Source organism: Carassius gibelio, chromosome A10 (assembly GCF_023724105.1).
Source record: "Carassius gibelio isolate Cgi1373 ecotype wild population from Czech Republic chromosome A10, carGib1.2-hapl.c, whole genome shotgun sequence".
NCBI classification, from domain to species: Eukaryota; Metazoa; Chordata; class Actinopteri; order Cypriniformes; family Cyprinidae; genus Carassius; species Carassius gibelio.
This window is the reverse complement of record NC_068380.1, coordinates 26,322,311-26,344,932: the sequence shown is the minus strand read 5'-3', so window position 1 is coordinate 26,344,932 and position 22,622 is coordinate 26,322,311. Positions and strand designations below refer to the sequence as shown.

Here is a 22,622-nt window from a genome sequence, read left to right as displayed (position 1 = left end):
AGAAAACAGACAGAAAAGAAAGTTTTTCAGTTTTTTTAGTTAGCCTAGTTGTTGCATATGTTACAATAACATTTTTAATGTTGTAGACTTTCATTTTCTGTTAAATGTCAGCACAAAATGTACGAGTTGTTTTGAATTTTACGAATTATGAATTGAACTCCTAGCCTAAGCTTTGTTTTATATGTGGTTGAATATGGTTGTTTAATAATGTGTTAATATATTAATATGTTAAATATGTTAAGACACACACACACACACACACACAAATTAAGGTTTTATAATTTCTAATTAAGATACAAGATCATCTTTTTTGATAAATCAAAGATGGCCCAGCCTGGAGTGCATGCTCTCAGAATGTTTATTGGTATAAATATTCCAAATAACACATTACATTAACTCAAAAAAAAAAAAAAAAAAAAAAAAGTTAACAAAGGCAGAAAAAAACTTTTTACACTTTTTTAAGTTTTTAAATTAAGTGTAGTTAATATTTTTTTTTTTTTTACGGGTTTTAGAATTGTTTGTTTGTAAGGCTGTTTACTGCTAGGTTCTGCCAACTTATTTTTAATAGTACAAGCTGGCATGTAGGCCTAGTTGAAAAAGTTACAATGTCAACAACAGCAGTAATTTACACGATCACAACCAATAGGAGCACGTGCCTCCGCTGAGGACGGGACACCCGCGGAGGGTCCGCTGAGAGCCGGCTCCACCAGCAGCGCCTCCAGCACCTCCTCCTCCTCCAGCCATGACCTGGGCACCCCGCGAGACACCTGCGGATTCTGCAGACAAAACGGAGAGACGGCGCTGGTTTACACGAGTCACAGGCTGAAGGCACGAGACGGACGGATCCTCTGCCCGTGTGCCCGTTCTGCTCCGCCACCGGGGACTGGGCGCACACGCGAAACTACTGTCCGCGGAGAAACACACCAGGGACCAGCAACATGTGAATCAATGCACTCGCGCACTTCTATTCACCTGAAGACTGTAAGCCTGTGTTCGAAGTAGCCTATGTTGTGAAAATATGTTCAGAAAAAGTTGTTTGCATGGTAAAGTTTGAAACGCGTTTTTATGGTTCCTTTCAAAATAAAAATATTTTTGTAGTGCACCAAAAGCAGCTTTTTACTTGTGTCATTTAAATTGCATTTACATGCGTTCCTTGCTGTTATTGGTTGACATTTACTTGACAGTCATCTAATAATAATTTATCCAAATCAGTAGCTATTTCGGATAATCAATCTAATCGCATTTGACGTGTGAAAAAAAAACTACAAAATAAACACCTGCTGAATGTAAAAGACATTTTACTATTATAGGTTTACAATTGATACAAATTGAACAGGTTTGGGTTTAACATGATGCAAATAAGCAGGTTGTTTAATAAAATAATTGTCTCTTGATTTCATCGTCAATTTAATAAAATGTGCACCTAAATGAGCATGGCATAATGTGTGGAACTCCAGCTAAACAGTCATGTCTTGACACTTAACGTTACTTTGCATCGCCTGCCACAAGCTCTTTGTCTGCAACACGACAAGAGGCCATAACGGATAAATTAATTTCGTTCAATTGTAAGGACATGAGACCGATCAGTATCGCGGATGGGGCAGGCTTCGGGGAGTTCTCACTGGCGGTTTTAGGGGGGGTGGCCAGTGCCCCCGTGTCACCAAGCTTGGCCCCCCCTCTGGCCCCCCTAAATTTGGAATCGTAAAATCACACCAAACAACTGCGCATTTGATCAGTCGCGGCGCCTTCGATAGGCTACAATGCAGCACAATGTATCACAATAATTCGACCTGATGTGACAGGCGGAACAATCGACCTGATGTGACAGGCGGAACAAATGCGTGTCGCACTTGGTTCCAGTCGGCCAGCCCATTCAAAGCGCGGCTGGCTTGACCGCAGTGGCCAGCCCCCTTGGAGCAGACGGTTACCGTTTCGTTTCTTTCGTCTCAATTGAGTTCCAATGGGGTCGCTGTGTCCATTTCTTTTACTGTCTATGTTTCTGTTTCTGTTGGACGTGTCGGATTAGAGAACCGAGGAGCAGATGATACTGCGCATGGTATCTGATTCTTTTGATGATTTATTCTGAACTGATTCTGTGCTAGTGTTATGAGCGCTGGTAAACCGAAGACTTGAATGAAGGGCAGTAATCGCGAATGACATTACATCGAGCGCAAAAGAACCGGTGAACCGTTTTTTTTTCCAACTGGTTTCATTTGATCGAATTGTCCGAAACAACCGGTTCACTTGAGCACCTGCTCCTTTGCCCCTTAAGTGACCCTTTGTCAAAGCAAAATTTCCTCGAATTTTTTTTGTGTGATAACATTTCCTTTTGTGAATGCCTGCCCACGCCCAATCATAATATTAGTACAATTTATTAATAATAATTTAGCCGTAAATAAAATGACCAACATGATGATCTCATGACCCCATCAGACTGGGAGTATTCCTCACGAGCATTTTTTAATTGCTAAAGGACATTTTCAACACTGTGGCAGCTGGTAAGGTGTTTCATTCTTAGCGAAGTGATTCTGATGTTTATTTACTTATTATTATTTTACAAGAACGATGTGATGTGAGAACATGCAGATATGTTGTTTATATTGCTGTGTGTAGCCTGTAGTGTAGAAGTAACACTAGCGTGCTGTTTGAGGGAGAAAAGTTTCACAGGCATCGAAGGGTCTGGTCTTTTTTATGTTATTTGACTAAATTCTTATTATATTACAGTACTTATTTATTTTTTAACACATAGAGTGCCTAAAAAATAATTATCACAACACTGGTAAGGATTATTCAGATTTTCTCATTCTCTGAATTATCATTATAAAAATAAAAACAATTCAGAAATGAATTAAAATATAATTATATTTTAAATGTGACGCAAATATATATTTTTTCTACAATAGCAACAGTGTTTACCACAGCAAGTCCACTTTAGCCTGTAAACTTAATAATATCTCACTGGAAATAAATGTAAAAATATCAATGTAAAAAAAAATAATATACCTGACATCAAAGTGCACTGTGTAGGATATGAATAACAAATGTAGCCCGTCATTTGTTTACATTGCAAAGGTGTTCGATTTTAGACAACAACTACAACAGTAATAAAAATATGAATCACTATATTCCAGTGTATCATTTTTTTAATGTTTTGAATCAATATTTAAAGTGGACTTATTAATTAGGTGCAAGAGCAGTAGTGATGGTTAAAATAATAGATTAATGCTGAAATAGTCAATTGAGCCTTGTTCCTAGATGGACAGAGAGTGGAAAGTAATAGATCAAATGAGGAGATGGAGACAGAGGAAGAAAAAGAGGGAAATGTAGAGGCACAAGTGACAGAAAGAGAGCAGGGAAAGGCAAGCCAGGAGACAGAGGCTGGTGAGAAAGAGGAAAATGTAGAGGCACAAGTGTTTTCTATAGTTTTACTATAACAGCTGTTCTTAATTATTCTGTAGAACAGAGAAGAAAAAGCCATCAGGTAGGGACAATTTAATACATTTCAGTTTCTAATCCCAGAGCTATTATTATTTTAAACTTAAAATTGTCTTCTCTATTGTTTCTTTTTCAGAACTGCATCAAAGCATTTGTAAAATATATTGCTGTATTGATATTTTGAGAAGCACCATTTAAAGCCTTGTTCCATGTGCCCCTTTTATACTTTGACCACCTGCCCCTCCAAAGGTCTCTGCATGGCCCTGTTCAGAGGGACTGTCAGCCACGTTAAAAAAGTTAACCGCTTAAGTCATTTGTGGATTAATGCGTATTGGTGACACGAACAATTTAAAGCGCCAACCCTTTAAAGTTTGAGCATATTGTTTGCAAACTGCAATTGATTAATTAAAAACAAAGTAGTTGATATGCTGTGTTGTTTTTGTTGTTTAGTAGCAGTAATATACAGTTATTAACCGTGTCCACTGTATTTTTTGTTGGTTTTCATGAGACCCCCCTTGAAATGACCAGGACCCCCCATTGCCCCCCCAATCAAAATTGTCTGGAGCCGCCACTGGGAGTTCTGTCAAGCAATGGATCCGAGGTTTGATTATTTATTGTTTATGTCAAGGAAAAGTTCCAGGGGCGTCGCACCCGTGGGGGATACACCCACACTTTTCACGGTGAGAGGGTTCAACACCCGCACGTTTTCTGCAGTTTTTCCGCAGTATTGCACAAACGCCTTACTACAGTCGCTCCTCCGTTTCTCTGGCCACTCTGTGTGTACACTCGCTGCGGCTGCCTCCTCTCTGCCTCCCTCTCAAACATGACACCGGCTTTGAGTGTGACCAGCTGATGATTGGCTGTTCTGCCTTAAGTCCCGCCTCTCTTGGGGTGTTATCGGTCAGCTCATGCTGAGGAGGCGGGAACTTATGGTTATGGTTATTTACATCTCCCTTTTCAAGGTACTTTGAATGAGTGTTTGTGCTTTCGAGGTTTTTAAATAAGCTTGATATGTGTTTGGGAAGATGTTTTGTTGACATGTCGAGTGTTTTCGGTATTATATTTATTATTTTTTAGACTTATGCTAATTGCTATTATTGGGATATTGTTCAGCAGCTAGCTAAATTTGGTTATGTAACGTTAAGTGGCATGCAATGTATAACATAACTGTGATGAAGAAGGCAGGGAATTGAAAAGGAGGGGGGACAAACTGCCATTGTTAAGCAGTGTATTCATGGGTTCATTGCCAGTGCAACTGATTTTGATATTTTGAGCATTGTTTGTTGATTAGCTGAAAACTTTTGTGGATACTTACCTGTTGTGTTTGATTGTAACGTTACCTGTTGAGGAGAAAAAAGTGAGAAATGCTGACATTGTTTCCATACCTGTTGAAGAACTATGAAAGAAAAGTCTATATTATTTTAATGTTTAAAAACAGTAAATTGTTACATTATTTATACCACTAGAGAAAAAGCTTTTTGTGGGCGTTTTTTTTCTCCCCTTTTCAGGGCGCAAGTAAGCAAAATTTAGCAGTCACAGTCCTGTCAGACCCATGTCACTATCAAGCTTACCACTGTCTTTTTGTCACGCAGTATCATTAAAATGCAAAAAAGAAAGTGGCAGGAGAAAAGATTGACACCTTTTTCAAGAGAAATCATGTAAGTGAAGTTGAAAGCTGAAAGTTGAAAAATTTTGACATTAAACAACAGTAGCCTATTCCCATTAGATATTGTTTGTGTTTATTTCATGATATTACTTTTCAATATTCACTTAGGTTTTTTTCAAACACAGCTGGAACTGTTTGTCCCTATTCCTTTACCACTGCCCATTATTACCACTTTAGGAGAGGAAGTTGCTGGAGGCATCAGTTTCAGAGAGAGCACAGGAAGGTTCACAGGTGAGCAATGAAATGAATGTTTACCCCTCATTTACACTGAACACGTGTGCAGAGCATTACGGCTGCGACAAGGTTTTATTCCGTCCTCCACGCGGTGCCAACTCACACCGGGAGCATATCAAAAGCGGAGCGACTGGATGCGTGAGACCACGTGATTTGCCTGTCCGATGTGTTTTTCTGATTCCAGAATGAATCTCTCGTCATCCATTTCTTGTCTCCAATAAGGATATATTGCCAATATACATGCAATACGTTTGGGAGTCTGCACAGGGTGTTTATTTTGAAATTGACAGGGATTTTTGACTTTTATGTTGTATTTCCGGTGCGACTTGGACACGCGTCCGTCAAAAATAGACTAGGCGCCTATATTTAGCGAAGCGGCGCGGAGAGCCGCTTCTGGGAAGCTTCTGAAACGTGCCGCGTCGCGGCCGGTGTAAACACAAGCATTGACTAGAATGGGCACGATCAGCTCCAGTTGCCGTGTCGCAGCCGTAATGCGCCGCACACGTGTTCAGTGTAAATGAGGGGTTACAGTTTTTGAAAGAGGTCTATTGGGGCTTTCACACAGGATGCGGTATGCGCGGCGCTTGCCGCTTGCCCTTCAACAACAACGCGATTTGCGCTGCGCTGTGCTATGGCGTAGGCGGAGTTTTAAAAACTTTTAGCAGGTGCTCTTTCATAGTCTGTGGTTCCTCCTTTCGGTCAGCAGCAAACATGTATCTGTCCCGTTGTAAGAAGCGAGCGATAGCGCTAGTCCTGCTGATAAGAATTAAGAGAGAAGCAAGGAAGAAGAGGCTGTGGGTACGACCTCAAACTTGTATCGTACAGCTCAGAAAAAACTGACACACAGTACTCGCCGTTCATCCATTTTTATTTCCGTGCTTGTTTGGATCCCCCGATTCTATTGGTCGCGCTGGTAATCGTCACAGAGCGCAGCGGCAAAAGTTGAACTATTTTGAACTTTGACCGCGGCGTGCGCACCGTTTCGCTTGCGCTTTGGTCGACGCAGCAACAAAACGTCCTTGCGCATACCGCGTCCTGTGTGAAAGGCCCATATGTAGGAAGAGAGGCCATGCGTGTGTGTGTGTGTTGTGTCATGGGTGGAGCTTATTTCCATCCCAGGTGCACACGTGTGTCTGGTGTGTTTTCATTTAAAATGTTTTGATTAGGGTGTATGTGAGGATGTGGCCATGATTTTTATTTTTTTAAATGTAGGATTATTTTTTTTCCCAGCCAAACGCTGCAAGCCAGAAATCCGGCACGGTGCCGGAGAACTTTAAGCCCTGCATTTTGTACCCCTCTGTCACTGTATTCATCGTTTTTATTGTTTATAAACAAACCACATCCATCCCCCACACTTTTGAAAAGCTTGCTACGCCCCTGGCCATTAGTTGATATCCTTGTTTTTGTGTAGGTAATATTGTTACTCCCCTCGAGTTGAATTAAAGGCTCAGTTCGTTCTTGGTTTTAACAGACATTTATTTGGACACGAGTCTTCAACATGTCTTGTACATGCTAGTCTTTTAGCCTTTTTTATGTCCCAACAATGCCGTCAGAACTATGAAAGAAAATACACAAACTTAAATTAACCATCTAAAAGAGATGTTTTACACATAATAAACAAAAAAATACATACAAACGAATAAATAAAGTGCACATTTCCACCAGCAAGTAAATACACTTAATTGGCTAATTATACATTAACACACGATCACATAACAAACGTTCACATATGGAAGCCAGTTAAGATGATAAAACACATACCTCATTGGCCTCTCTGACTCAAGAGGAATAAACTTGGAGGGTTACAGCTTCCTTTAAACAAAAACTCTTCTTAGCACCACTTATGGCTTATCTCTTACAGACATGGGTTACTAGTGCGGCACCTCGTGCAGCTCTTCTTACAGGTAGTGCACCGGAAACTATTCTGATAGCAACATTTAAATAATTCCCAAGCGGAACAAAATAAAAAATAAATAGATTCCCCCTTTTCTAAGGTTTTAGCTGAATAATATGAAATTAATTGACATGTATTAACAAAAAATATAATACTTATCTATTCTATATTAATTGACCTTTTAAATGTAAAGTGCATATAATGAATGAAATATATGAAGTTGCATCTGACGGCAGCTACAAATATGTTGTCATATATGTTTAAACTTAAATAGACTATCTATACAAGTAGTTATGTCTCTTTGTATTATTTTGTCCTGTTATTGACGTAATGCGCGTCATTGACAACAAAAAAGTACAACAGTTATTGTTTTCCAATGTTTTTTATTTATTTATTTAATTTATTTTTTTGGATTTACATTTTTAAAAAAATGGCCTACTGCAATCATTCTAAACAGCTTGAATAAAACCCGTTAATATTTATTATAGACCACTGTAACTGTCTATAATCTAACAAACAAGTTTATTAAGAAAATAAAAGTGTGTACACCAGATAAATTGGATGATAAAGAAATTGCTAACAATAGTATAATATAGCATATTTTATGTTTTTAGTGGTCGTAGCTGATGACTGTGAATTAGAAAGTTGTCCGTCTTGATAAGAACAATTTATGTACCGAGTTTGGTGTCTGTAGCTAAAACTAACCCCCCCACTTTTGACAAAAGGTGGCGCTATAGAGTGCCTCTTCCACGCCCTTTAATAAGCTTTTGCCAGTGTCTAGCTGTCACTAATACTGATGTGTGTTCTGAGATTTTCGTGAAATTCTAAGTATGTTATATGCCTCAAAATCACCTGAAAAGTATTCCAGTTTGACATGTTGCCACGGCAACAATACTTTTAGATATCAATATCCCCCTTGCAGATTTATATCGGCTGTGTTTTAACATTATTCTGATGAAGTTTGAAGCAAATCGAGTAAAAATAAGATGCTGAATTCAAAGTATTTTGAAAATGACACACTTCCTGCTGCCGTTTGGTGGCGCTATAACTTTGACTCCTTATAGTCACATATATGTGATCGACATCATACAACGAATAATCTGATGAAGTTTGATTAAAATCAGAAAATGTATGTGGATGGTATTAGACACTTCCTCTCATTTCTTGCCATAATTTTCAACGCCTCGCCATGAGCAAACCGTTCGAGATATCAAAAATCCCCTGGCAATTTTTCAGCCGCAATGTCTTGAGATCATGTTTTTTTTTTTTTTTTTTTTTTAAAGATTTAAAGTTGCATTAACAAACACAGAAACATAAATAAACAACCAACAGTAGACAACAAGGATATACACACAAAAAAAAACATCTGGATTGCCTCAGTCAGCAAATATATATACATAATAATTATTAAGAGTAGGCATAACTTACAATATTCACAGTTGTGTTGTAAATCAGTAATATCACCATTGGAGGAGTAAATAAAACTGGTACGAATTAAAAAAAAATAAGAATAAATAAAATAAAAGGATATGATTACAGAGTATATTATTTTTGAACTTCCAAAAGACTCAAGAGAGGTCCCCAAGTGGCTTCAAATCTTTTCAGTGCGCCAAGCTCACCAAAACATAGCTGTTCCATTTGAATGATATGAAGCATCTCATTTGACCATCTCTGAAAACAAGGAGCTTGTGAGGTTTTCCAATTGAAGAGTATAATCTTTTTGGCTGCGATTAAGCCTACCATTAGCGCGTGCTGATGAGTACGAGGGATAGTATCCATAACATTAGAATAGCCCAAAATGGCCAGATTGTGGTCGGGCTGAATGTTAACTCCATATGCTTGAAAACAATTTAAAAATGTTAGACCAAAAATCATAAAGAATAGGGCAAAACCAAAATAAATGTGCCAATGTCCCATCTGCCATCTTGCACCTATCACATTGAGAAGAAATTGAGGGAAATATTTTGTTCAATCTAGTTTTGGAGTAATGAATACGATGCATAACTTTTTAACTGGATTAGTTTATATCTTGAATTTACAAAACAACTCTTTATTCTCGACAGACCTTCTTCCCAGATCTCATCAGACACGTCGTTGCTTAATTCAGTAGACCAGGCTATTTTAAGGTGCTTGGTGCTTATAGGTGTTGTAAAAGCTTGAACAAAACGAGATACCAAATGTCTAGTTTCAGGATTAGAGGAGAAAAGCGTGTGAATAACATTGCTTTCAGGTTTATTTATAAATTGTGGAATATTTTTCTTTACATAATTTCTAATATGGGAAGTCATGGCCTAATGGTTAGAGGGTTGGACTCCCAATTGAAGGGTTGTGAGTTCTAGTCTCGGGCCGGACGGAATTGTGGGTGGGGGTAGTGCATGAACAGCTCTCTCTCCACCTTCAATACCACGACTTAGGTGCCCTTGAGCAAGGCATCGAACCCCCAACTGCTCCCCATAAATGGCTGCCCACTGCTCCGGGTGTGTGCTCACAGTGTGTGTGTGTGTGTGTGTGTGTGTGTGTGTTCACTGCTCTGTGTGTGTGCATTTTGGATGGGTTAAATGCAGAGCACAAATTCTGAGTATGGGTCACCATACTTGGCTGAATGTCACTTCACTTCACTCACTCACTCACACTAATTTGCAGATAACGGAAGAAGTGAGACTGCGGGAGTACAAATGTATTTTTAAGCTGCAAAAAGGATGCAAATTGATCTGCTATATAAAGATCTCCTATACAGCATAAACCTTTTTTTCTCCATCCTGAAAAAGCTCCATCAATCCGAGAAGGCTCAAATGAAGGTTTGCATGATATTGGTGTATTGACTGAGACTTTTGGTAGTTTATAGATTTTTTTGATCTGATTCAAAATCTTGAGGGAATTTCTTAATACAAAATGATTGCTAGCTAATTTATGTATAGATTTACACTCTGTAAAAAGTAAAGCTGGGAGAGAAGACTCTGGCACTGACATCGCCTCTGCACGTACCCATAAAGGAGAAGTCTCAGGTTACATATCATCCAGAATACCCCTTTGCCAGAAAGTGAGAGCCCTGGCATTTGCTGCCCAATAATAATGCTTAAAGTTGGGAAGGCCAAGGCCTCCACAATCAGAAGGTTTTTGCAAGTGGGCTTTTGCTATGCGAGGTGTTTTACCATTCCATACAAATGAAATAATTATTTAATCAAGTTGCTTAAAAAAAGTTGCCGGCAAAAAAATTGGGAGATTTTGAAAAAGATATAGAAACTTAGGAAGAGTAATCATCTTTATCACATTCACACGGCCAATTAGCGATAAAGGGAGCAGTTTCCAGCTTTCAATGCTTCGTTTAAGTTTATTAATCATGTCTAAAAAATTTAAATTAAACAGCCGCTTAGGGTTCTTTGAAATTTTCAGTCCGAGATATGTAAAGTGATCATCCACTATTTTAAATGGTATACTGCTCAAAAAAGTATCACTTAATTTATTTGTTAGGGGCAAAAATTCACTTTTACTCCAATTTATGGTGTATCCTGAAAGTTTACTAAAAGTGTCAATGTAATCTAAGATTTTCGGGACAGAAACCACAGGATCTGTGATATACAGTAAGAGATCATCTGCATATAAGCTTATCATACTTTCAGCATTGCCCAAAGAGATTCCATGGATATGTGGATGAGTTCTAATTCCTACCGCTAATGGCTCGAGCGCAATGTTAAAAAGTAGAGGTGAAAGACGATCACCTTGTTGTACACCCCGGTTCAGTTCAAAAGAGCTGGATCTAATACCATTGGTCAATACAGATGAGGACGGATGGAAGTAAACAATTTTGATCCAGTTGATAAATTTGTCGCCAAATCCGAACTGTTTCAAAGTCTCAAACATATATGGCCACTCAATCTGATCGAAGGCTTTTTGGAATTCTAGTGAAATAACGACTGCAGAATTGTCGGCTAACTGATGATCAGAATATAAAATATTAAGTAGTAGGCGGACATTAAAGAATGAAAACCTTCCTGGAATAAATCCAGTTTGGTCAGGATGAATAATTGTTGAGATATGTTGTGCTAATCTGGAAGCCAATATTTTAGTCAAAACTTTTTGATCAAACTTTAAAAGAGCAATGAGTAAAGAGTAAAGATTTTGTGGAAAAAGTCAGAGTCATCAAAATTGGGGCCATATATATTAAGCAAAGTTATTGGGAAAGCATTAATATGCCCATATACCATTATATATCTACCTTGGGGATCAGTAACCATGGATGAAAGTCGAAAAGGAACATTCTTACGAAAAAGAATAGCTACACCTCTTGCTTTGGCATTGAATGAGGCCTGGTAGACTTGTGATATCCAATTGGTCCTGAGTCTGCATTGATGAGTTATACTGAGGTGGGTTTCCTGGAGAAATATTATACCAGCCTTGAGTGATTTCAAATGTGCAAACACTCTACTTCTTTTAATTACATGGCCAAGCCCTCTTACATTCCGGGAAGCCAATGTTAAGGCTTCTCCCGTAATGTTAGACATCAAATTCTACAAAAACAAAAATTGAGACCTTGAAATGAGGCAGTCCAGAGAGAAAAGAAAAAAAAAACTGGAGAAGAAAAAAAAAAACCAGCACATAAGACAGGAACATGTAAACTTTTAGAACTTAGAACAAAGTCGACCCATCCCCTCCCACCCCTGGCTTCCCCGAAATGAAGCACATTGTCCCTAATTCGACCCGAGAACACTACTCGCATGTAAGTAGTATGAAAAACCATCACCAGTCACTACGATCGCGGAAAACCCGCTCTACTCCACTTCCAAGTTACAAACATTTTAATCTATAACTATTAACAATGATGCCGTCTATAAAGATGCTGTTTTGGAAACACTCTTGATGAAAACAAAAAAATGATAACGTATCAACAGGCAGTATGAAGCATTTTAAGAGTAATACCAGTGTTGCGCATATGTCTCTACCCCGGTCTTAGCTTAGTCTCCACAAATTTCGCAGCCTCTACAGGGTAAGTGAAGGTCTGGAACTGTCCACTGTGCTGAACACGGAGACGCGCAGGAAAGCGGAGACTGTGTGTTGTCTTTAGCTCTCTCAAGTCGCGCATCACGTCGCTGAATGCCTTTCGCTGTTCCATAACTTCTGCGGTGCAGTCCGGAAAAATTTAAACCCTGTGACCATTGTATTCCAGGGTGCGATCCCGGCGAAGTCGAAGAATTAATTCCTTTTCCTTCGAGCAATAATGAGGCGAGGCCTCTCCTCACCTGATGGCCTTGGCTTGAGCGTGCAGTGAGCACGGTCAATGAAAAGCGGTCATTGAAAGTGAGTCTATCCCAGTAGTTTTGGAATTAGCGCCGCGACAAACTCGGTCGGTCTCCCTTTCTCCTCTCCCTCCGGGATACCAATTATTTTTATATTGTTGCGCCGAGATCGCCCTTCTAAGTCGTTGACCTTCGCTTTAAGAGCTTTATTGGTCTTTTGCAAATCAGTCAAAGTCGCTTCGAGAGAGCACAGGCGGTCCTCGTGGTCTCGTGTTTGACCCTCAACAGTCTCCACTCTCTCCGCGAAATCCCGTACCGATGTCTGTAGAGACCTAAAGTCTTCCTCAAACTTGTCAAATCTTTCATTTATTGTCGCAAGAATCCTGTTTGATATCTTTTCCTACATCGACGGTGTTGGGGAAGTCGTGGCCTAATGGTTAGAGAGTCGGACTCCCAATCAAAGGGTTGTGGGTTCTAGTCTCGGGCCAGACGGAATTCGGAATTGTGGGTGGGGATAGTGCATGTACAGTTCTCTCTCCACCTTCAATACCACGACTTAGGTGCCCTTGAGCAAGGCATCGAACCCCTAACTGCTCCCCGGGCGCCGCAGCATAAATGGCTGCCCACTGCTCCGGGTGTGTGTTCACAGTGTGTGTGTGTGTGTTCACTGCTCTGTGTGTGTGCATTTCGGATGGGTTAAATGCAGAGCACAAATTCTGAGTATGGGTCACCATACTTGGCTGAATGACACTTCACTTTCACTTCACTGTATTGTCGTCGGCAGAGGCTTGGCTAGCGGCAGGATTAGCTTCGTCACAACTAGCCGATGGCTGAGGGCTGGAACTTTTTGAGGCTTTTGCCGATTTTAAAGGCATTTTGCACATCCAGGTGTTTACTAATTGAAATAAAAATGAAGGCGGCATTTAGTTTCACTCGTTGAAGAAACTTGGTGTGGAGGAGCTCGATAAAACACGTCTACTCCATGCACACCTCAGCAGCGCCCCCCCCCCCCCCCTTGAGATCATGTTGACCGAGTTTTGTGGCAATTGGGTAAAAAACCTATGACAAGTATATCAAGTTCCAGAGCATGCACTTTTTACATAACTCTAAATAGCTGACTTCCTGTTGGGCGGAGCCTATGACATGCAATACTTGGATTGATGAGATCTATATGTGTACCGAGTTTCATACGTCTACGAGCAAGTATGTATGATATATAGCCCTCCATATTCCAGGGGGCGCTGTAGAGCCCCTGTGCCACGCCCGTGTATCAGTCTCTGCCCGGCCCTAATGGCCGCAGGTTCCAATGTGTGTGCCAATTTTCAAGACTTTTTAATCATGTTAAGGGCCCCAAAAGCCCCCGAGACGTTGGAAAATAATAATAATAATAATAATAATAATAATAAATAATCCTAAGGAAAACAATAGGCCTCTCGCCCTTTGGGCTTGAGCCTTAATAATAATAATAATAAGAATAAAAAATAATCCTAAGGAAAACAATAGGCCTCTCGCCCTTTAAAACCGCTCATCCATGAACATGATTTCTACCCGAGTCCTGTCGGATTGCATTAGCTGTGGGGATGAAGACGACCACTCCCATAATTCCACACTCAGTCTCTGTTGTCATCAAACTAAACCTTTGTTTGTTTGTTTTTTTGTTTTGAATACGTGCCTTCTAGCGGTAAAAAATTACATATTGTACCTTTAAGGTACATCATTCGTCACATCACTTGCTCTTTTTCTGTAAGTCGAAAATGGTCCACTGGAAGCTGGATATTTTACGTTAAAAAGTTTTAAATATGAATATTTTTCTTAAAACCGTTGAGTCAATTCAGAAGGCCTTTAACAAACTCATATTGAAAGGCCTGAGTGTCAGTACATTTTATTTTTGGGTGAAGTATTCCTTTTATATACAAATGTAGCCAACTTTTTTCAAGTCTTCAAAATAATAAACGTAATTTATAATGCATACTTTAAAAAGTGTATGCATGAAGCATCTACATTTACATAAAATCAAATGCATACATGTCAATATAAAGTTGGATTAGGGTTAGTGATTAGTTTTTTTTTGTTGTTGTTTTTTTTTTTTTACAAACTTGGTGCGTATTCTGATGAGCATGCATTGATGATAAACCTTTGATTCCTGATCACAATACTATATTTATACCTGTTTTTTCACTAGGTGTCTGATCATCACAACACTATCCTTGATGTGCCAGTGGGGATCTTATTCGGGGACACAGCCCCCCAACAGATCTTCAGCCCCCCAACTCCTTGCACTTGACTTCTTCTATTGGAATAATTCTTGAAGGCCAAGTGGTGATGGAAAAATGTGGGACCTCCCACAGGCCATCTGTCATCTCTTCGGTTTGATTTATGCACTAGACCTGAATTACCCAAAATCACTGACCAACACGTTTGATTTCATCCAGCATGTACTAATGACAATGGGATAGATTGCTCTCAAGCCTAGAGTTCAGTCTCTAGCAAACCAGCTTTTTGCTTAAGAAACGTCTCTCTGTGATACTTTAACACCACCCTTTGTATTGGGATTTATCCACCAATCAAATTACTCCATTATCCATTTATGAAAAATAAAAAGTATGTTTAAATATTTAAATGCACAGAGTTCTACAATTGATGTGCAGTATTTAAATTGGGATATTGTTACCATTGTTACACCTCTGTAGTTTGGTTGTGACCTGGTAATATTTTAATTACAGTATAGTTTGTACTGTAATGTTATGACATTTGGGCCAAAGACAAGTTCAGTATGCATTATTTTAGTTTGCCGTGTTTGCACAAAGCTTAAATGGTGAACTGTAGTAAGACTGTAGTTATGTTTAGCTTACATGTTCAGTACATTAACAATTGTGAGGCATAAAAAGTGTAAGTGCAAAGAGTCATACAAATGATGTAAGTGCACTAGTTAATGTTTTACTGTTTACATTTTTACTGTTGTTACCAACTTTACAGTGTGGTTGTGACCCAGTAATATTTCCACTACAGTTTGTACTGTAATACTGTGAAACTTTGGTGAAAGATACTGTTGAGTATGTTTTATTTTAGTTTGCTATGTTTGCACAAAGCTTAAACGGTCAAAACTAATTATGTTTACATTGACATAATTGTGATACATGATTGATGGGTAACACTTTATAATAACTGCACACTATTAATCATTACTTAAGCATTAGTCAACAGAAAATTCATAATTTATAAAGCATTAATAGACAGTAATAAGCAGTTTATAAATACAGATATAAATGCTTTATTCTTGATTTAAAACCATATCTATAATGTGTTTAATAATTGTATTTTCATACTTTATTCATGATCAATTTATCATTTCTCAATGAAGTATAGCATTATGTACAAACCAGTTATTTAGGAGTTGCCAGTGATTCATAAGATCACAAGAAATGTAGTAAATTCAGGTCAGTTAACGGTCAGTTAACTATTTATGTGAGCTCATTTAAAGTGAGGACTAGTCTGTTCCGTATTGCTCTGTGTAACTGGGAAATGTTTTAATATATAGTAGCACAGCACATGTAGAGCAGCTATTGCGTTCCATAAAAGAAGGGAACTCAGATAAAACACAGCTTTATTAGGGGTGTCTGTGTGTGGCTGGCTGGTGTGTGGCTTTTCTTCTCACTGCATCATCTCACACTTCTCTTTTTCTTTATCACAGGTAGACAACGTCTCCAGAATGCTGAGATACATCCAGCCAAGTGGGGATGAAGTCAGTTTAGTCCACTGAGACCAAGGACTACCTCACCCAACTCTGACACGCTGACCAGCCACCATACTGAACTACATCAAGAACATGATCTGGTTTGTTCAGTATCTGAAGACCCACCTCAACTTGGCTGCAGCAGATGCTGACTTCTACAGGAAGAGCCAAGCCTACATCGACCTCCTCGGTTCCCTCAGAAAGCCAGTGGCGAAGTCGAACAGCAAGGTCGCTTGTAAAACCAGGTCAGTTTCCATTTAGTTTTATTTCATGACTTCCTCCATGTTGATAGTACTTATGTGCTGGCTGTAAATCTGGGGTTATGTGATACAGACATATGTGTAATTCTTCGCTGTATTGCTGTCTTGTATGCCATTCTAGGTATGACCGGTTCCTTGAGGGTGAGATGAGGCTTCAGGAGTGCCAGGCAGTCCTCCGGAAGGCCAAGGCTGCTGAAAGGTGACCACGTGGCTTCATACGAAAAGACCATGTTCTGCTACTACTGTGAAGCAATCCTGATCCTCGGTCACTTCCAGAGGGAGGGAATAACAGCAAGTGATAAGACCTCAGTTTTTGTGGGGGCATCAGCCTAAACAGATTATATTAGGAGATTTCTCTGTGTTTTTTTATTTTTTCAGACAACAGAGTGGGATGAAAGAAAAAATTCTGGGGGAAAGGTGTGTGTGGCTGTCAGCGAACACAAGACTGCGACAATGCAGATCACTGTGTTTGCCCTGACAATGGAGGAGGGAGCAGTAAGTAAACTTTGTACAGGCTAAATTGCCTTACCATGAAATACAGTAACACCAGCAATGAACCAACAGATATTAACAGATTTTTTGCCTCTGCAGATCCTGGACACATACTACACCTGGATCCACCCTTACTGCATCCGGCCAGATGTAGGTCATGGAAACAGGTTATTTGTTTCTTCATCGGGCACAAAGATCAGGAGTGCAACCAATGACCTCTCTCGTCTGCACGCACGGTAAGTATTAACAGCAGTCCATAAATCCAAAAATATCTGTTGGATTAGCATTCAACTAATAATGTATTTGTGCATTTATTAAATGAATCAGCCTCTAGAATATATATAATTCAAGTTTTGGAGTTTCATCTGATATTTCTGCCCCATTTCAGCTACAATCTGCACTGTAAAAAATTTCTTGTTGTTTTTACAAAAACTTTTTGGCAGCTGTGGTTGCCAGAATAATTTTGTAAAAATACAGAAAACTGTAAACACATTTACGTCAAAAACTGTTAATTTTACAATATAAAGCTGTAATTTACAAACAAGAAAATGTGAATATAAACCAGTAAATTCAACAACACACAAAATTAAATCTGTTTTGTACCTTGAAAATACTGACAACCACCATAATAATAAAGATGGTACTGTATAAGAGAAAGCCACATGAAGTATCAAAGCTCATCACAAGTAGCTTCACCACAAGCAGAAGTATATATTAACTAGAGCCCGACCGATATATCGGCCGGCCGATATTATCGGCCGATATGAGCTAATTGCATTTAAATCGGCATCGGCGTTTATAACGGCCGATGAAACATGAGAAACAGTCTCATATTCTTCACTCATGTTATGAGTGTTGCATAGTTTGCCCACCAGAGGGCGGTCTGCAGCTCCAGAGTTGCAACAGCGCCAGAAATCCACAAAGAAGAAAGCGATCAGCCAAGCCACCCAGGTGAGTCTGTCGTTCGTCATGTGAAATGATTGTAGATTTAGTTCATACACTGTATATAAAAACGGTGTGGTAGTTCTAGTTAACGGTCCTATCATTATCACTTCTAAATATTCTGTAACATCACTTACAGCCGCTAATGCATTGCTATATTAGATTAGCCACAAAGCTAATACCATGTTTATCAGTGGAAGATCGCGAACGTTAATAAGAGGTCGAACTATAAAGTTAGCGTTTAGTGCTTATTCTATTGCGGTGTGTTTCCCACATAATGACCGCGTAATGGGCCTTTCACACAGGACGCGGTATGCACAGCGCTTGGCCGCTGGGTTTAGCGTTGCCCTTCAGATACAACGCGATTTGCCCTGCTCTGCGCTATGGCGTAGGCGGAGTTTTAAAAACTTTTAGCGGGAGCTCTTTCATAGTCTGTTGTTCCTCTTTTCGGTCAGCAGCAAACATGTATCTGTCCCGTTGTAAGAAGCGAGCGATAGCGCTAGTCCTGCTGATGAGAATTAAGAGAGAAGCAAGGAAGAAGAGGCTACCCTCAGGCCCAGGGAACAATTTGGTGAATTCAGGCTGGTTACGTTACTCTAACGCTAATATAGCTTCCTTTTTAGCAGGCCCCTTAAATGCTTGCTATTAACTTGTTTGAAGGTGGTTCTTCTCAAAATTGACAGCGGTGTGTTCATGGCACTAACGTTAACCATTTTGATTCAGACTGCACAAAGAGAAGAGGAGAAGATATACGGGTCCGTTGTGAATGTGTCTGTGAGAGCAAATGTAGTGTAGTTACAGTAACTACAGTAGGTGCGTCAGAAATGATTAAATCAGAGGGGACATGTAAATAAATGTGAGCTGAACAAGCGCTTTTTTCTTTTCTTTTTTTTTCTTACATATTGTTTCAAAGCAGCTTTACAGACATAACAGGAAAATGTTGAAATAATATTGTTAAATATAAAGAGGTTAATACCTATTGCTTGACAAATAAAAAAATATATATATATTTCTCATTTTTGCCTATGTAGGAGATCCCTGTTTATTATTATTATAATTCTAATGATGACATGAGTAATGATACATGGTGATATTATTAATACACATGCTTATTCTTTCTATGTCTCTCTTTCTGCCCTACAGATGGCTGAAAAAGGTGAATGATGTAGCAGCAAAAGTGTGGGACTACTTCTGCAAATACTTTAACTTTAACTTTAGTATTATAATTTATTTACAGTACACACACAGACTGTTAAAATCAGCTTCAACTGGAAGAAAGTAAAAGTGTTAAATGTTTAAAATCAGACTGTTTTTTGATCGTTAAAAAATATATACTTTTGATGTGCAATTGTTTAGTGATTGAGACCGTAATCTAAGGCTTTTTTTTTACATAAATCCCTTCTGGAAAATGGTTTATACAGCCCACATACATAGAACAGGCAGATATTTTGCCATTGAATGTTATGTAAGTGCAGCTTATAGGAAATGGGTCTAATATCCAGTTTATTTTCAAAATCAAAATATCGGCTTATAAATCGGCTCTTTTCGAGTTAATATCGGCATCGGCCCCCAAAAATCCATATCGGTCGGGCTCTAATATTAACATATAGAAGGTGCACATTTATGGAAACACAAAACACCATCATGGTAACACACGTGATACTTAAATAATGCAAAAAACTTTCATTAAGCAACAGAAGATGTAACATGAAGCTCAAATGTACATAACTGATAACAAGAACTATTTAAAAACATGATTATTTAAACAAAATACTTTCAAACGTGGAGTGTCACGCAGGGAATTCTGGGAATATCAGTTTACAGTTTTAGACTGTAAATTATACATTGATTTGTTCTTTTTTTACTTCTAAAAGCTGTATAATTAACAGAATTTTACTGTAAATTTACATTAAATGCTTTGTTAGATCTTTTACAGTTTTCCCCTGTATATAGTACGGGAACTTACTGTTAACCTATTATCAGTTTTTTTCCGTAGCGTTTTTACAAAATTTTACAGTTAAAATTACACTTATTTTTTACAGTGTGCCCAATATCAAAAGCCAGCAGATACGCAGGACCGTTGAGACAGAAGTGGCTGCAAACTTCACAGAGGAGCAGAAGGCATCGGTCACACACTACATGGCCCATTCGACGGCAGTGGGAAATCAACACTACAGAATGGTCTCCGAAGAGGGCAGATTTGCTGCTGAATCATAGGCCTGGCTCTCTCTTCAACATGATCACATTTACTTCAGTGATAATATATAACCTAGATTCAGGCTTTTCACTGGAGACTAACATTGTTAATTTTGAAACTTGTGGCGCCTCTCAGGGTACTGTTGAGTTAGGCCTAAATTTGTTGTCAAGAACAGACCACAGTTTAGCAAGATCTATGTGCCATTCATAGTTTTTTAACAAATTTTTTATGTAGATATGTTGGAAATTCTATTCTGTAATTTATATGCCCTTACATTTCTGGGTGATCCCAGGATAAAATTCTCCCCTGGAGATTTATTATTAACCTGGTTTTTGGGTGATCCCTAGATAAAATTCTCCCCAGGTGACCTGATCTCACCGAAGAGGGCAGATTTGCTGCTGACTCATAGGCCTGGGTAAAATGTAATTATTTATTTTATGTTTTTATTGCACTTCCTGTGTATGTAAATATATATTTGCTCCATTTCATATGTAGCACATAATTAAAATTGTTGAGCCAGGACTTGTGGGGCAGAGGAAATTTTACTCCGTAATTTATAGTTTTAAAGCACTGGCCTTGCATTTCTGGGTGATCCCAGGATAAAATTTAAATCCCCCGGTGATTTATTGTTAACCTGATTTTACCGAAGAGGGCAGATTTGCTGCTGACTCATAGGCCTGGATAAAATGTATTTATATTTTATGTTGTTATTGCACTACCCGTGTATGTAAATATTAATTTGTTCCTTTTCATATGTAGCACATAATTAGTATCATGTTTGAAAAATTTTCTACAACCTAATTGGTCGATCTGTTGGACAACATCGCTACACAAGTGGAGCTCTCTGACTGAAAAAGATCTGACCAAGCAGATTCTGGAGCTCTCTAAGGAGCTGAACAGAGGGACACTATGTCCGATTGTGACCTTTTTGGGCTAATGAAGCAGATGATGGTGAGATGAATATAGGCATCGAATAAATAAAAAAAACCTGGGGAAATGCTCTGGCCTCCTGAATACAGACAGCCGGGACCTGCGGAGAGAAAAGCAGTGCAACCACGCTGTCATTGCTTAATTTTTGTTCTTGTTTAAGGTTCTGGGGTTGACATATTCTTTTAACTGCTGCTATTTAAATTTCTTTCTTTTTTCAGTCTCTGCCAGTTCATCAGTTTTGTTCTTGTTGTCATTCTATTTATTGTTAATTTTTAAGCTGTGCTTTGTTGTTTATAGTTCCTTCGTGTTGCCAGAATAAAATGTGCTACAGATGTTCTCTCTTTTTTTAATTGACAGCCGAGATTGAGGGGGATGTGATTGTGAGGGATGGATGTTATATTGCGAGAAAATTCTTGGACCCGGAGCAAGATGTGCGAGAACAGAGGGGCAAAAGCTTTTGCCTAAAAGAACGGACGTCATGAAGGCAAAGCAGGGCTTTGGAGGCTGTGATGATGATGGATGGCCTAACCCTTTCATTAATTGCAAAGATTTTTTAATTTAAAAAAAAAAACATGAAAATATAGTTAGTACAAGAGATTAGTTCAATAGGGTCATAGTAACCGTAAACGATGCCGACCCGCGATCCTGCAGCGTTATTCCCATGACCCGCCGGGCAGCGTGCGGGAAACCATGAGTCTTTGGGTTTGGGGGAGTATGGTTGCAAAGCTGAAACTTAAAGGAATTGACGGAAGGGCACCACCAGGAGTGGACCCTGCGGCTTAATTTGACTCAACACGGGAAACCTCACCCGGCCCGGACACGGAAAGGATTGACAGATTGATAGCTCTTTCTCGATTCTGTGGGTGGTGGTGCATGGCTGTTCTTAGTTGGTGGAGCGATTTGTCTGGTTCTTTCCGATAACGAACGAGACTCCGGCTTGTTAAATAGTCACGCGGCCCCATGCGGTCAGCGTTAAACTTCTTAGAGGGACAAGTGGCGTTCAGCCACGCGAGATGGAGCAATAACAGGTCTGTGATGCCCTTAGATGTCCGGGGCTGCACGTGCGCCACAATGGGGGGATCAGCGTGTGTCTACTCTGCGCCGAGAGGCTCGGGTAACCTGCTGAACCCTGCTTGTGATCGGGACTGGGGATTGAAACTATTTCCCATCAACGAGGAATTCCCAGTAAGCGCAGGTCATAAGCTCCCGTTAAATAAGTCCCTGCCCTTTGTACACACCGCCCGTCGCTACTACTGATTGGATGGTAGGTCAATTTGTAGCCCTGAATTCCCCCTTTCCATCAAACCCAAACACATTAATTTAGTCCAAAAGGAAAGTTAATAATAATCATTACAATAAACCCAATTCAGCCAGTATTTTCGGCGTTTAGCTTAGAATGACCTCGAGAGAAGGCCTACTTGACCCCTGTTGTCTTAAACTGCACAACACGAGCTTTCCAGTGATATGAGACACATTCTGATTGGATTTTGTTTTAATGAACAGTAAATAAATCCGTACAGGCATCTCAATTAAACAGCTGCCGCTGTGCAAAGGCCCTGATACAGACTCAACTGTAAATCTCCTCTTCCACTTTCTGAACAAGAC

General features: G+C 39.3%; 1 long non-coding RNA gene across 4 annotated transcripts; it reads left to right on the top strand.

The window, feature by feature from the left end:
• The first annotated feature begins 1,720 nt into the window (after window positions 1-1,720).
• On the top strand, window positions 1,721-21,349 carry LOC128021614 (uncharacterized). 4 transcript variants are annotated; one of them, XR_008185614.1, is made up of 8 exons: window positions 1,721-2,498; window positions 3,944-5,093; window positions 5,210-5,332; window positions 14,646-16,441; window positions 16,578-16,655; window positions 16,835-16,951; window positions 17,048-17,184; window positions 19,933-21,349. It is a non-coding gene; the product is annotated as an uncharacterized LOC128021614 (long non-coding RNA). The 4 variants fall into 4 exon arrangements; XR_008185615.1 differs by having other exon boundaries at window positions 1,726-5,093; window positions 14,646-14,830; window positions 16,155-16,441; XR_008185616.1 differs by having other exon boundaries at window positions 1,722-5,093; window positions 5,279-5,332.
• The last annotated feature ends 1,273 nt before the right edge of the window (window positions 21,350-22,622 follow it).